We start from the raw sequence: 17037 nt of genomic DNA on the forward strand, positions 1-17037 counted from the left end.
TGCCTTTAATATCTGGCTTAGCCCACACATAGTAGATGGATACCACTTTAATATACTATAAATATGCTTGCTTTTGCATTTGAAATCCAGTTAACCTGTTATAGCTATGTGTTGAAGACTATCAAGTGCAAAAATTCATTGAATTAGCTTTTGTTTACACTGTCTTGATACACCGACTATCTTCAAGACCCTATACTATAGTTAAAGATGAAATTCAAAATCTCAAGGAAGATCAGCAATTTGTGCGACACCAAGCATATTATTCCAATGGCAAGAACCAAACCCCCAAACATGATTTGATGTAGAAGGTCTTGAAGCCATTTGTTGAATATCTACATAGAAATCATCATTGATTAGAGTGGCAAGAGCATCACTAATAGCATATTTCTCTTTCTCAACAAGCTCAGCATAGGAATCTTACCAATCTGAGACAGGTGAAACATTTGACCTTGCAAGGTTCAATAACGTGGAAATTCTTCATCTCCACAGTTAGTGCTCGACATAGATTCATTGCGCTCTTCAATCTTTATGTTCACCCGTGACAAAAATGCAATTAAAAAAATGAGCCTTCTCAAAAAGAGGGGTGAGACTGTAACAGATTCAGTGCCTTTAGTTGCAATAATAGGTTTATGTAGTTTCCAAAATAGAAATATGTTAAGAGATGAAAATCTGTGTGTTTTCCCTATTCTTTTCATGAAAACAACTCACTGAATGGAAACACTTACCAATTGCTGACTGAGTGGATGATGACTCATCCCATGGACTGGTGCTCAAGAGATGGGGAGGCTGTTTTCACTGAATATTGAAGTAGCGGGACCACCCAGAGGGGTGATTGGATAACTTTATTCACTACATTATGTTTTTGACTCGCTTGCTCCAACACAATTGGTCAAGTTACTTCTTGATGAGATTGGTGGAAATTGTGTAATCATTTATGAAGATCACTTATTCCGGCCACCACCTATTGCTTGAGACTCATGCAGCAAAGCTTCTAACAACCCACAGTTGTGTGGGGAGAAGCCATCAACATGGGTGGATGGAATATGAGGTGGTAGTGTGTATGAGTTATCTTCTATAGGAGTAGTCATTGTCTCCATATGCGTGCCAGTGGTATGTGTTAGGTTCCTATACCAATAGGAGTCATAATTTTGAATGACTAAGGTTAAACCTTGTAATATTGTACATACCTTTGCTTTTGCAAATGTTTTCCATATTCAAAAAATTTAAAAATGTAAAGAGGGTATGTCCTAAAATAATAATCAAAGGACAAAAAGAACAAAAAGGTAAAAAAAGATGAAAAATATGAACCCCAAGAAAAGAAAAAAGACCATGAAAGTGAGCAAGCCAAAATGCCACTCCTATTTACTTTTTATGCATAATAATGATTGTGTGCAGCTTGTTATTATTACCACAATCCATGATAGTCAAAATGTTTAAACTTGGCTAGTTCATGTTTTCAATTTCATGTCTATAGATAGAAAATAAAAATCTGGCCAAACAGTGTAACCTTGGCATATAATCAGATAAGTAGAGTAAATAAAAGGAGCTCAACTGTTTAATCTAGGCCCTTGGAAGTAATAAGGTTAGATTTAGTTAGTTTACTATTGTAAAGAAAAAGAAAAATATTTGATAAGGGTTTGCTAGCTCAAATGCACCCTAATAAAGAGAAGTAAAAATGGTAGGATGAGTAGATGGGTAAGTAGAAGAAAGGTTGTAGAAGTATGACGATTGGCACATTTATCATATTTCAACATGTATTTCAAACGTGAATGGGAAATCAAGCATGCAAATGGACTTCAAAATCAATTAATTAACTTCCTCCATTAATTTCACCTTTTACTTGACTAATTTCCCATAATAAAGTTCTGAGTACAAAAACCTTTAAGTCAAAAGAAGCTAAGAGCATTTCTCTGACTTTTGAAGGGACCGGACACTTGGCTTAATGACTTAAAGACAACAAGTACTAGATTCTACCTCATAAATCCATCTCCCTTCATCCCCCCCTCATTTCCCTAGTAAAACCCATTTTCCTAAGGATAAAACACTATTTTCCTAGGGAAAATAATAACCCCCCATGAAAAACCCTTTTTTCCAAAAAAACCCACAAAAACACATTACCCTAAGCATTAATGTTAATATGTGAAAACATCAAAGCTCACAAAAACGAGCATTTGCTTATTGATTTTTCTTTTGTCCGCTCATCTTTTCACATTAATTACTAATTTATTATATTAAATCCAGATGAAAACCCCTTTCCCTATATATATATATATATATATATATATATATATATATATATATATATATATATATAGCTCCTACATATTAATTAAACCCACCCCTTAGTTTAAATATAAACTATAATATATAGTCACCCCAACCAAAATCTCTAATTGATCGATCTGCATTCAAAAGGAATAAAGTGCCATTTAAATGCTCCGTTAATCACCCTGATGGCTTAATCCCGCCTTAATCCATCATTAACCCTTATATCACCACACTTAAGCTCCTGCCGGGCCCCCCATTAGCCTCCGTGCAGCTTTCCCGCCCGATCACCGTGTGATCACTTCCCTCCACATCCAACGGCCCTTATCCATATCGGGCCAACCCATCCGCATAATGATACCCTCCCTGATAAAGTGGTTTGTCCACGAGCCCCGATGCTACGTGTTAGACGATGAGTGGAATCGGGTAGCCCCACCTGAATACCACCAAGCGCCCAAAAGTGGTGCGATAGAAACCATTTACCGACCCTCTACATGACAAAACAATCATTGTTCACCCTGTACTTGCCAAAATTGACTTTTACACATAAAGCCAAAAAAGCCCCAAATCATTTGTTTTCACTGGAATTTGAACTGTAAACCTCTATTTGCATGCACACCACCTTTCGAATGTTGAAGTCGTCAACCCACATCCAATTGCACTCCAAAGACGCCGCAGACCGCCAAGAGAACCTTACAGCCTATACAAAACCCCTTCAACCATCTGCAGTCACCAGCTACCCTGTTCATAGCCATTTTTACCTCATTTCGAGGTATTTAAGCCACAATTCACCGAAAAACCCTGTTAATTTCAAAGAAAACCAATGATTGATTAGTCTTAGTTAATTTTAAAATTAATTAAGGAATCTTAACCAACCTAAGCCTACTCTGTGTTAAACCACCATTGCCCTAAAACCACTGCAAATTACCTCCCCCATTCTCAAATCCACAAGAATTGAGAATGGTTGCCCCAATCGCCATGGATGTGAGACCCATCTCTACCCCCACTTAGACCTGGACCACCTCCCCCTGGCTGATAGGGATTTCCAGATAAAGGACACCTCTATCCATGAATCCCCACTCAAAGTATACTGCCAAAGTAGGGATAGATACTTGAACCAGGCTAATGAAATTGGTCTGTGGGAGTCCAATTTTCCTAAGTACCAGTTCCCTAGAGTCCACGTTTTCCCAGAAATTGTACATTATTGCCATGCCAACTATGTCTCCAGTCAAAGAGCCGTCATGTCCCCCAACAAGGCCATACTTTTCACTATCACTGTTGAATCTATAAATGAGATGCTACAACACTAGCCTGGCCAAAACTTAACTCCCCTCTCCATTGGAGACTTGTTGGACTTATATCCCAAACTCAGCCCTGCAAGATTGGCCCAAATAATCCAAACCTTCATCGTAGAAGAGAAGTATACCCCCAAAGACCCCCCTCCATATGTAGCAGCTTTATTTTCTCCTTGGGGCAGAAGTATTGTGGATATGATATCTAGTGTCTTGGGTTATACCACCAGTGAATATATTGATGAGATTATTTTAGCCTTCATGTCCATATACACTCCAGGACAGCCTCCTACTGTCATATATGACTATGCTCAGTTCATAGCTGACAGGATGCATGAACAGTTCCTCAGAATGAGTAATGAGAGAGTCTTCAAATACTCCTCGGTCTTGTATCACCTTTTCCTATATTACTAGTCAGACAAATTCCCACTTACCTTGCAAAAATTGGACACCAAGGGCCAACCAAGATCAGTTATCTTCTGGACCCCATTGATTCATCAACATCCCTCCCCCTATTCATATAATGAATTCATATATTCCTTTGTCCACCATGTGATGACCATGCTCAGTGGAACCCCTCCACTAAGAATCAGTCCTGAGATTAGGAGAGTCCTTCATCTAAACATCAATCATTAGGTGGGAGATTGGTACTTATACCAAAAACACACTAAAAGTAGGATTTATGGTTGTGAGTTGGCCCCATACAAACTACCTAAATACCTCCCAATGAGGTTATTTGCCCTGGAGTACTACAGGCAGATAATAAATTCAGATTAGGTAAACTTTGTTAAAGCCAAAAACAAAGCCTAGATCAAGATCAAAGACCAATTGGGTCCTTTTATTTGTAATAGCAGAGAAGCTGGAAAGGAGGAAGACTTGATCCTTCAGAGACTAAAATTAAAACAGAGCTTCATATGGAGATATGATCCCTTGGATTTCATCTACAAAAGAAGGCAGAAAAACAAGATGGCTCCCTATATCCATCACCGCATCCCTGAGATAGAAAAGTATGCCAACCAATTGCAATGGGTGGAAAACACTTTAGAGGACAAGGATAATACTAAAGTTGTTGTGGAAAACACATTAATAGATCTGGAAAAACAAATTGATGAGGATTCTTTCCTGCAAGTTCCAGGACAGTCAGATAGGCTAGAACAATCAGACAGGCCAGATCAGTCAACTAGAACATAACCATCAGAAGAACCAGCAACTACTTCAAGTGCCCTTCCAGTCATGCAAACTCCTTAGAATGAGGAAAAGGTCCCAAAAAGGAACAGAGAAGGGGCTTCTACTTCAAGAATGTCTACTTCTAATGTACAACAAGAGTCAAACAAAAGGCAAAAGCCCAATCCAGCCTCTGAGCAAGAGTTCACTAATGACTCAGCTGAGGTCACTAATACAGAGGTTGAAAGAAGCAAGCCCACCACTCCATCTGGGAGTATGCAAGAGCCCTCCACATCACAAACTCAGATATTGATGAGGCAACAAATTGTTGAGGCATACTCCTTTAGAATGCCTGCAGATAAAGATCAACACATAAAGGAAATATACAAAGAGATTAAAGCTAGGAATGAGAGGCTTAAAGCCCAAACATATGCATAGTATCTGAAAATGACCCCCACCAATCAAACAAGGCTAATGTCAGCCTTTGATATCAAAGAGGGGAAAATGCAGATGACATTTATCAAGCCAACCACTCAGCAGCCAAGAGCAGCATCAGATTTCATAAAGGTGGACTTTGAAGTACTGGCAAGGGATATTCATCCCATTGACCAGATTGAATTGCAAAAGCAAATAGGAGAGATGATTTACTCTACATTAATAGGGAAGGCAATTGTTGCCCACCAATTACAAAACTCCCTGAACAATATATCAGCACAATTTCAGTTGGAGAAGACCTCCTCACAGACTAAGGATAATAGAATCAAGTCCTTAGAGGACTTAGTGATTGAATTGGGACACAATCCCAAAGATGTAAAAGCTACAGAGCAACTGATTAAAAAGAAAAATGATGACATTGTTGCACTCAAGAACCAGCTAAAGATACCTCAGCTGCATCACCCACAGACACAGGAAGTCCTAGAAGCACAGCAAGGACATGAAGAGCTCATGGACTTGGTCTTGAAACTAAACGATCAACTCAAGGATACAGAGAATGAGTTGGACACTTTAATTCTGTCGAAGCAAAATGACTTGGCCACAACTTCTAGAACTGTCATCCCCACAGTATCTGCAGTAGTTCCTTCCACACTAGCAGCATCACTGGCACCCATAGCTCCACCTGCCACAGCATTGCCAGTGATAGTAGAGTCTACAACAGCAACAGGTACACAAGGAGATAAAGCAACAGAATTAGTAAAATCCATGGAAGAGATGTCTATCCAAGCTACAGAGATGAAGAGACTAAAGGACAAGGTAGCAAGTCTGGAAACTGATTGTAAACTTTCCCAGCTCTAGCAAAATGAAGAAACACAAAAGGCATTGAGAATGGGTGAGAGAATAAAAATACTGGAGAAGGATTTAACACTACAAAAACCACTGGGTCAAACCAAAGAAATTCTCTGGGCCAATATCATTAACTCTATCAATGACATTTGGCCATCAATTCAAGTTATATTTGAGCATACAGAATTAGTGAAGATAGCTACTGAAGCTATCCATAAAGTAAAGGAAGATCTACGGAATAAACCAGAAGATGCCAATCGACTCATCCACTTTCTAAACAGCAAGAACATATATGAGCTCCATGAGCTTAACATAGAATATAGGACTAAGGCCATTGTGGAGATTAGGAAGGTTCTTTCCAAAAGAAACCTTATGCTTAAGTTAGAAGAGAAATGCCATAACATGTAGGTAGCCATTGATAGATTCATGGCTAAGTTTCAGATTTTGAGGGAGAAGGGTCTTCCTAGTCCTATGGTCATCAATGACAAGCTCATGCCTCAGCTGGACTATGGAGATAGATTAAGAAAATTGGCTAAGGAACAAGCAAGTTCTTCTACAATTAAAGCCTTGCCAACAGGGAAAGTGTTATATACCACATTGGAGAAATTATTTTTTCTAGAGCATGAGGTGAAACACTTGTTCCTAACTAAGCCAAATTTTGTAAAGTACATAGAGGCAGATGAAATCTACAGAAGGATGATGAATGTAAAACTACCTAATGTGGAATGGTGGCAAAATATGACAGATTTACTGTAATAAATTTACATTAGAAAGTTATTGTACAGTAAATGAAGGCAACCAGTTAAAACAGGTAAAAGCAGAGCAACAGGGTCAAAGAGTAGCAAGGTCAAAGAGTATCAGTTGAAAGATAAAAGTGAAGAAGATTCCAGCATAGAAATGCTACAAATATTAGTCAGCTTAAAGGGCTCCAACTTAACTGAAAACGGCCAGCAACACCACAATAAAAGGGACAGCATGAAGCAGTTCAACATCTGTCTCTATCTTCATGCAAGAAGCTATTTTTATTCCTTAGATTAAGTCTCAAGTTGTTTTGAGATATTTTGTAAATATTTTTGTATATATACTTCATATTTCGAAGTATTAGGTGTGGATTCTTATACTTTCAATATAATTTTGTTCAAAGACTGTAAAAGCTCTTGTATCACTAACTGGGCCAGCATGCTAGATTGAGGAATAAAGATCATATATTTTAAGGGATTCATGTGTAAAGCAGAGTACAAATGAGTAATTTTCTTGTGTTGTTTTATCTCTCTTAAAGTTGTTTCAAAATATTAAATGTTTCAGAAGTCTTAATGTTTAACTTGAATATTATTTCAAAATTTGCTTACTGCACTCTCTCTTCCTGTTATACATTCTTAATGTTTTCTCTTAAACTATCTTAGCTAGGGAATTCTTAATTGCTCCTTAGCTTCCGTAGTTTCTCCTCTAGTCCATAGTAAAGGATTCTTAATTTCCCTTTACTCATGATTCACTGATGTTCCCTCATCTTAGCCTCGATATGAGGATTCTTGATTGCCCTCTCACCCACATTAAGACTCATTTTACCATTTAGTCCAAGGATTTGTACTTCACTCTGCTATCTTGCCCCTTGAACACTCCCTTTAGTGATCTAACTCCAGCTTTGATGCCCCTTCTTTGACTCCATGGCCCAATGGTCTAAAGGCATCAACCCATCAGCCTGTTTTAAGGATTCCACCACCAAATCTTAATATAAATCAAAAACCCCCCTAAACTCTAGAACTAGCCTAATATCTAAGAAAACATAACTAAATTATATATAGAGAGAGCCCTCTCTGAGCCATAGGTTGGCTAGAGCCTATGCTTAAAAGTTGGTTTGTGGTTACCTCGAAGCCTTCCCTTCTTCCAAAACTTCTAAGGAAAATTTTTGAGTAATAACATAGTGGCGACCATACTAGGGACTCGATCCCCAGTCTCCTAAAGCTTTAAGCAAATATTAATCATCATCTTGAGCCCCTTAAAGTCAGTTTCTACGCAATTTTTAAAATTTACACTAAAAAACATTTAAAAAATTATAATTCTGGCTACCAAGAAAGCTCATTATACCAGGGCCAACCCGGATCCAAACCTTGTAGTTATTGTGGATGATCCAGACAGAATTGTAAGAAAATCCAAAAAAGAAGAAAGTTCAGCTTATAAAACACCATTAGTTAAATCTAATTCTTGTCCTTATCAGTGGTTGTTTTTAGAAGATTTACCTTTTGATTTGCAATTTGATCTCTCATTGTTTAGAACAAAATCTGAAAGTGTGCTTAATGAAATTGTTCTAGATCCTGATTTTATTGCAGACCTTGAAGTTCCAAGAGCTAATAGATCAATTAATGAATATATTATGAATACTCCACTATCATTCATTAATACTGCTCTGACTGCTTAACTTTCTGCTCAATCCTCCAACGTTATTAATACCCCTTCCATCACTACCACACCATCTATTATTTCTACTACAGTTCATTCCACTGGCCCATTCATTCCACATCTCCCTATACAACCTAGAATCTTGTTTCCACCTATAGACACTCCCACTTCACCCATTAGCTCTTCAAGTTCACTTATAAATACTTCCATCTCCCCTATACACACAACTGTCCCTTTTATCCCAATTTCCGTTATAGAAACCCCTTCATCCACTGTTAATATTTCAAGTTCAATTGTAGATATTCCAAATTCCACTGTTAATACTTCCATTTCAATTAGAAATCTTTCATTTTCAACTGTAAGTACTGCTAGCTCATCCATCTCCATCTCAACCCAAACTAACCTTCCCTTATCTCCAAGCCAAGCCAAGGCTTTAGCCATGGCCAATAGATATGCCCCTTTGGTGTTGCCTGGTCAGTTACATGACCTACCTCAGGACTATCAAAGAAAAATTCAATTATTTGATGCTACAGGCCTATACACTGCTCAACAACATGTTAACAGAATGAATGATTATTTTGAGTTACATGAGATAGATGATGCAAATGTAAGAATGAGACTTTTTTCCCAAACATTAGTTGGGGAAGTTAGAACCTGGTTTAGAAACTTAGCTGTTGGTAGTATTGCAGATATGACAAACTTTCATAGGATGTTCATTGAGAGATGGGAAAGGAAGAAAAACCCATTGCAGATACTTTATGAGTATGAGAACATTAGGAGAGGTCCTAAAGAATCAGTTCAAGACTACTGCACCAGGTTTAATAGCACTTACAATGCCATCCTTTCCAACCTTAAGCCTCCTCCTGATCTCGTAATGATGAATTTCCCTAATGGTTTCAATCTAGATATGGCCTACCAACTTACGGAAAGAGAGCCTGAAACCCTAGAGAAAATCCAAACCAATGCAGTGAAAGTAGAGGCTAATCTTTTAGCCAAAAAATCCCAAGCAAAGATAGAAAGGAGAGTAGGATTTGCTGATGGAACTTCAACATCTGATCGTAAAGTAGATCTTTTGGCCAAAACTGTAGAAAGAATCATGGATAGACTTGACAACCTAGATAGAAAAACATGGGATAATCAACAAGTACCCCCAGTTAGGAATGCTAATTTCAAGAAAAACCAAAATCAAAACCAAAACACAGGAAAGAATGGACCTGATCAAAACATTAGACCCCCTTTTCAAGAAAACTATGCAAAATCATTTGATCCTGAACAAGATACCCAAATCAACCTAATGGGATTAGATGATCAAAACCCTATATTCCTCTCCTAGGATGAGGAAGAATTGCATATGTTACAACAACTTCAAACCCAATCTGGAGAGTCATTTGACTATAAACAGGGATATGACTCTGCCATATTTGAAGTGCACAAACAATATAATTTGAGAAGTAAAAATAATGTTGGTCCTCCTAACCAAACTAAGAAATCAATGGTAAATCAACCCAAAATAAAAATAAAGTTCATGTTTCGGAAGTGTGTAAAATCCTCCCTAGACCAAACCAAAATCCTCCTAGCCCCATCATTGAAGACATAACTGCCAACCAACCCCTAGTTGAGCAGCCATCCACATCAGTTCCACTTAAAGAACCACAGAAAAACACCCATAATGCTAGATCTAAAAGTCCCCATAAGGAAATCCCAAGTAAACAAAAGAAAGATAGTTCCACTGAAAACCCTGTTCCAAAGGTCTACAACCCTTCCTCATTATTCAATTTGGGAGCATAGATATCCAAGCTGAAAATTTCAGTCCCTTTGACTGAACTAGTTAAAAACGAAACTTACAAATCACAGGTAAATCAGAACTTGAACATTACTGAAAACGAAGACTCAGTTAACTTGTTTGATGATAAACCAGAATTAATATTTGGACCAGATGTTAATGGCAAACCGCAAGGAGGAATTCCCCCTTTTTACATTAGCCTTAATATTCATGATAAAATACTACACAATGCCATGTTAGATTATGGGGCTTCTCACAACCTAATGCCAAAATCAATGATGGAAAAATTGAAACTTGATATTACTAGACCTTACGAAGACTTGTTCTCTTTTGATTCAAGTCAAGTAGGATGTCTAGGATTAATCAAAGATTTGTGTATTACCTTAGTCCAATATCCTGCCAAGAGCATCCTCATGGACATTGTAGTGGCTGATATTCCACCAAAATATGGCATGTTATTGTCTAGCTCTTGGGCAGCCAAGCTTCAAGGATCCCTCCAACTGGATATGTCATATGCCACAATTTCTATGTTTGGACAACCCAAGAAACTATACAGAGAAACTTTCATGAAATACATGGTAAGCAGTCAAGATCGACCTCAAAACTATCCCATCTACTCCATGCATTCAGATGTAGACTCTTTTATCATGTTCAACTGATCTGGATTTAAACAGGAACGCAAAAAATTACAGAGATAACCATAAACACAGAGATGCAACGGAAGTAATACTTCGTTTCATTAATGTAAAATACTGAAATATGCTTACAAACAGCAATGGAAATAAACCAGCTAGGGCGATGGTAGCTTATCTCTGAGAAGAGATGTTGCAGCTACATGCCTCTAAGCTGCCTTACAATGAGGCTCAAGGGCCTTTTTATTATTAAACAATAAGAGCAAACCCTAAACAACCAAAACCCTAACCCGAGGAGATGTAACACCAAGAGTTTCTGGGCCCCGTTGGGGTGAGTTGGACAGCCAACTTCCCGGGGTCGCGACTTGGTCATATTATCTCCATTTGACGTGCATGATAGCATGTTAGAAAGATCTATCCGGAGAATATGATGGAAAAGATGATTTAAAAAAAAAAAATCACTAGTGGTGGATTTCTAAAGAAATGTCGTTTAGGGCCTCAAAACGGCTCCGGAAGTTTAGGACCTGAAAAACTACTAAAAATAGTAAACTCTGCAACAATTAATGAAACTGAAAAACTGAAAGAAGCGATGGTGGGGGTCCAAGTGGAATTGGTGGGTGGCCACCAATATCCACTTGGATCATTCCTCCCCCCTTAGGAATCAATGGTCCCCATTACATTGAGTTCCTCCATGAGATGAGGGAACTTCTACTAAACTTGGTCCCTGGTGAGCCACTTGCCTCCATGAAGGAGTTAGCCTGCTTTGACAACTCGATACAGTTGGATATTCTAGTGGCAAGTGTGCTTGATCTGTGTGTCCATGATCCGATCAGTTGCAGCTTGTTCCATGCAATATGGATTTAACTCTGTGGGTGTGAGTTGTTCGGCAATGTCGAATGTGTCTAGTAATGGTGGAAAGTATGGCCAAAGGCAGTCCATATTGAACACTGGGTGTAGGCCAAGGAATGGGGGAATGCTGAGCTCAAATGCATTGTCTCCCACAGCCTTGGTAATGGTATAAGGACCATATCGGAGTGGTCTAAGTTTCCGATAAGCTCCGGTAAGGTGTTCCTTTTGCAAATGCTACCAGACTTTGTAGCCCACCTAAAACTTGTGTGGTACCCGATGTTGATCATGTCGCTGCTTGTACTTAGCATTTGATTTCTCCAGAATGCCATGGATCTGCTGGCAAATATGTTGGATGTTCTCAATGAAGCTGTTTGCCTTATCTGTTTCAGACTAGACATGAGCCAAATCTGCGTGAGTAGCTACAAATGGCATGGCCACATCAATGGGACATAGTGGCTAGAATCCCAAGCCCACCTGAAAAGGGTTGTGGCCAATCGAGCTGTGGAGAACCCGATTATAGCTGTGCCGAACATAGGGGAGGCTCTCGTCCCATGTGCGTGGATGCTTTGAGTTGTACATGCACAGAATGTGTACGATCATCCTGTTGACAACCTCTGTCTGGCCATCAGTTTGAGGATGGAAGGTTGTGGACTTAGTGAGTTTGGTTTCCAACAACGACTAGAGACTGGACCAAAATGTACTGAGGAACTTGATGTCCTGACTTGAGATGATAGACTTTGGGATCCCAAAGCGTACCCACACTCGTTCAAAGAAGAGTTTAACAGTGGCTTCTGCTGTGATATTCTTCTTGCAGGCCGCCATAATGGCCATCTTCGAGAACTTGTTGATGACCACAAAAACATAGTCATTTCCATGCTTAGTGGAAGGAAGGCTTGACATGTAATCCATGGAGATGGATTCCCAAGGTTGACTAGGGGTAGGCAGCGGCGTATAAAGGCCTTGCTTCTTGATGGTTGGTTTGGCAATGGCGCAGGCATTGCATGATCTGATGTACTTCCTCACATCCTGTCGAAGATTCAGCGAATAGAAATACTTCTAGAGTACTGCCACCATTTTCTTGACCCCGAAATGCCCAGCAGCCCGACTGTAGTGTGCTTCCCAAATCATCTTGGCATGCTCGCTTGAAGAAACACAAAGGTGACCTAGGTAGAATAATAGGGCATCCTCGAGGTGAAAATATAGAACATGCTGACCCTCCAAGAGTGTCTGGTATGTGTGGCTGAATTCTGGGTCACTTTTGTAGAGAAGTGGCCAATCAGAAGTCTCATGCCCACAAGAGTTGAGCATGGTGGTTAATGCCATGATCAGTGGTCGACTCAGGCAATCTACAACATTATTGGTGCTGCCCTTCTTATACTTGATATTCAAATGGAACTATTGCAGGTATGTGGACCACTTCTGCTAACGATCATTCTGCAATTTCCCTCAGGTCTGTATGAACAGCAGGGGTCGGTGGTCTGTGTGGATGACTGTTTCCTTCCCCAAAATGTAATGCTTCCATTGTTGGCAGGCTTGAACAATGGAATACATCTCTTTGTCACAAGTGGGATACTTCCGGACTGTGTCTGAAAGTGTCTCACTGTGATATGCCACTGGATGCCCGTGTTGAGTAAGGACTGCCCCAATAGCATAGTTAGAGGCATTTGTCTCGACCTCAAATGGTTGTTTCAAGTTTGGTAATGCAAGCACTGGTGTCGAGCAAAGGCGATCTTTCAACTTTGTGAATGCCTTCTGTTGAGATCCGGACCAAAATATTTTTGCTTTCACTCCTCCCTTGGTGACTTGACTCAAGGGCCAAGTGATATGAGAAAATCCCAACATGAACCTGCAATAGAAGTTGGCAAGACCCAGAAAATTGCGAAGCTCTGTCAGAGTGGTTGGAGATGGCCAATCCCAAATGACTTGGATCTTGGCTGGATCCACTTGCACCCCATGTTCATCAATAATGTATCCCAAATACTGAACCTGGGTCATGCCAAAAGTGCATTTATCTAAATTGGCACATAATTTGTGTTTCCGCAGTGTTTGGAGAACCTGTCGAATGTGGTGAGGTGCTCTTCCCAACTCTGGCTGAAGATCAAGATGTCATCCAAGTATACCACTACAAATGAGTTGGTGAATGGCTGCAAGATGTCATCCATTAGCTTCATGAAGGTTGTAGGATTATTTGTCAATCCGAAAGGCATAACCAACCATTCAAAAAGGCCCTCCTTGGCTTTGAAGGCAGTCTTCCACACATCGGAGGGTTCGATTGGTACCTGGTGATATCTTGACTTCAAATCGATCTTGCTGAAATATTTTTCCCCCTTCAGTTGGTCTAGGAGGTCATCAATCCATGGGATCAGGTACCTATTACAGACAGTGATCTTGTTCAGCACTCGGTAGTCAATATAGAGTCTCCAAGTCCCATCCTTCATTATTACCAACACGATCGAGCTCCCACAGGGTGATGAACTCAGACGGATGTGACCTTTTTGCAGCAGCTCCTGAATCTGCCTCTTGATTTCATCGTTCTCCAAAATGGAGCACCGATAGATTGGTCCATTGGGCAGCAGCGCACCTGGGGTCAAATCGATGGAGTGCTTAACCTGACAGTGTAGAGGAACCCCTGCGGAGGAGGTGAAGATGTCCTCGTACTCCTCCACGACCTTGTCCATCTGTAGTTGTCATGCGGAGGAACCCTGTCTGGAGGTCGTGGCCACCGTCTTCTTCTTTCCTTAAGGGCGTATCATTAGGAAAACAAATTTCCCGGTTTTGGAAATGAGCTTACTACATTGTTTTGTAGTAACCAAAGAGATGGCAATAGGCAGTGCTACCTCTGGTATCTTGTACAACTTATTTCCCAAAGTAATAATAACAGCACAGGGTCTTGTTTCATACACAGCATGTCTCTTCCACAAGTATGGTTGTCTTAATTACAAACTTCAAGGGGAGCAATGTCACACAATACCTCATCTGTGAAGTCAGCCGATGGTGTACGGTTGGGGATGCGTTGTGGTCAATAAGCCCAGCCGCTTCATGACCTCTGCCGAAATGAGGTTCTTTTGGCTCCTGCTGTCGACAATGAACTGTAGCGGGGAGCCCTTTACCCACATCTGGGAGTGGAAGAGATGCTCCTCCTCCTCTGGATCTTTGGGTTCCTCCTTCTGGATCTTCATGGTGGCAACGGTGGTGTTGGGCTCCGCATCGATAATCTGCTTCCCTTTGTCATTCCCCTTGTTGGGTTCTGACTCAGAGTCAGAACATGCATCTGATTCTGAAACTTTTAGCTCAGCCACTAGTGATTGCTTCACCCGACACTCACTTGTGTTGTGAGTGGCGCTCTTATGGAACTCACACCACTTTTCTGTGTCCTTTTTTGGCTTCGTGGCGCTATTCTTTGCTTGCAGCTTTGCAGGGTTATCTTGGGCCACCCCACCTTGGCTTTGTCCTTTGTTCTGCAGCTTGGGAGCACCTTTCCCTTGCTTTGGATTCGTAGATCCAAAGTCTCGCTTCTTCTATTTAAACTTCTGCTCGACCTTGACAACATATCGGTATGCCATGCCGAGTGAGGAGATGTTCAATAATTCTATTTCTTCCTGGATGTACTCGTGCAGGCAGCCGCGGTACTTGAGTACCAAATGCTTCTCGGTATCCTTAATACCTAACTTTGTGTGAAGGGTATGGAAAATATTGGTAAATTCCGGCATGTCTTGGTCCCTTCCCTGCGACAACGTGGTCCACTTTATGCATTGATCCTCAAAGCTTCCGACAGGATAGTACTGCTCCTTGATGGCATCCCGGAATGAATTCCAAGTGGGTGTGGCTGAAAATAGTGAGCCTGTACATTCATCCTTCTGCTCGCAGTAGGTTTCCCACACTTCCTTGACATGGGGGGATGCCTTGAGAAGAGCGAAAATAATCTTTTCTCGACTAGAAAAATCATGAACAGAAAAATCACCCTCTAGCAGATTTAAACATTTATTGATGGCATCTGTGTCTATCTGACCCTCGAATATGGATATTTCAAAATTAACTTGTACCTTAAATGGTGTGGCATTTCCAGAGTAGCTGTTGGAAGCCGATGCGTCGCCCATGGGTAGCCACTAAAGGATCTGGGCAAAGCTGTCCATCATCGCGTTCCTTTGTCGCTTGAGGGCTTCTTCGAGCAAGATTTTGATAGGATCTCCAGCCCCCTTGTCTTTCTTTTCATCCGCCATGGGAGGCTGTCGGGATTTGCGAGGCTGGTCTTGCAAAGGTTCGACCAATTCAAGCCCTAACTCCTTATATCCCGACCTCATTGGGGACATGCAAATAAAAACAGAGAAAAAAAAGCTGACCGCTCTAATACAACTGATCTGGATTTAAGCAGGAACGCAAAAAATTACAGAGATAACCATAAACACAGAGATGCAACGAAAATAATACTTCGTTTCATTAATGTAAAATACTGAAATATGCTTACAAACAGTAATGGAAATAAACCAGTTAGGGCGATGGTAGCTTATCTCTGAGAAGAGATGTGGCGGCTACATGCCTCTAAGTTGCCTTACAATGAGGCTCAAGGGCCTTTGTATTATTGAACAATAAGAGCAAACCCTAAACAACCAAAACCCTAACCCGAGGAGATGTAACACCAAGAGTTTTTGGGCCCCGTTGGGGTGAGTTGGACAACCAACTTCCCGGGGTCGCGACTTGGTCCTATTATCTCCGTTTGACATGCATGATAGCTCGTTGGAAAGATCTATCTGAGGACTACGACAAAAAAGAAGATTTTAAACAAAAAAAAATTGAAAGTAGATTTCCAAAAAAAACGTCATTTAGGGCCTCAAAACGGCTCCAGAAGTTTAGGACCCGAAAAACTGCTAAAAATAGTAAACTGTGCAACAATTAAGGAAACTGAAAAACTAAAAGAAGCAATGGTGGGGGTCCAAGTGGAATTGGCAGGTGGCCATCAATATCCACCTAGATCATCAACATTGATCAAACACCAAACAAAACTCCTAACATTGTTGTTGCAGAACCAAAAGAAATTTCAGTTTCCTCTGCTAATGAATCTAAAGAAACTTTAGAATTGTATAATGAAGAAATTAATCAGATTGCTAGAAATAAAAATAAATGGGATACCAATGATGAGAACTATGTACATTAAATCTTATGGCATGTAGAATTCAATGGCTCTGGAAATAAGTTAGGAGCAGGAGTAGGAGAATGGATTTATAATTTAGAAAACAATCACTCAGAGGGCCATGCCTATAGGTTAAATTTTAGATGTACCAATAATATGGCCGAGTATGAGGCTTTGATTCTAGGTCTCAAGGTAGTTAGGAATTTAGGTGCTCAAAGAGTTTCAATCATAGGAGACTCAGAGCTA

At 40.3% G+C, this 17037-nt stretch overlaps 1 pseudogene; it reads right to left on the bottom strand.

Moving 5' to 3' along the window:
• Positions 1–222: 222 nt before the first annotated feature.
• The window catches only part of LOC149149592 (uncharacterized), a 52028-nt pseudogene continuing 35213 nt past the window's right edge, over positions 223–17037 (bottom strand).

Source organism: Pinus tabuliformis, chromosome 9 (genome assembly GCF_031772625.1).
Source record: "Pinus tabuliformis cultivar Carrire ecotype Pingquan chromosome 9, CPIR1, whole genome shotgun sequence".
Taxonomy (NCBI): Eukaryota; Viridiplantae; Streptophyta; class Pinopsida; order Pinales; family Pinaceae; genus Pinus; species Pinus tabuliformis.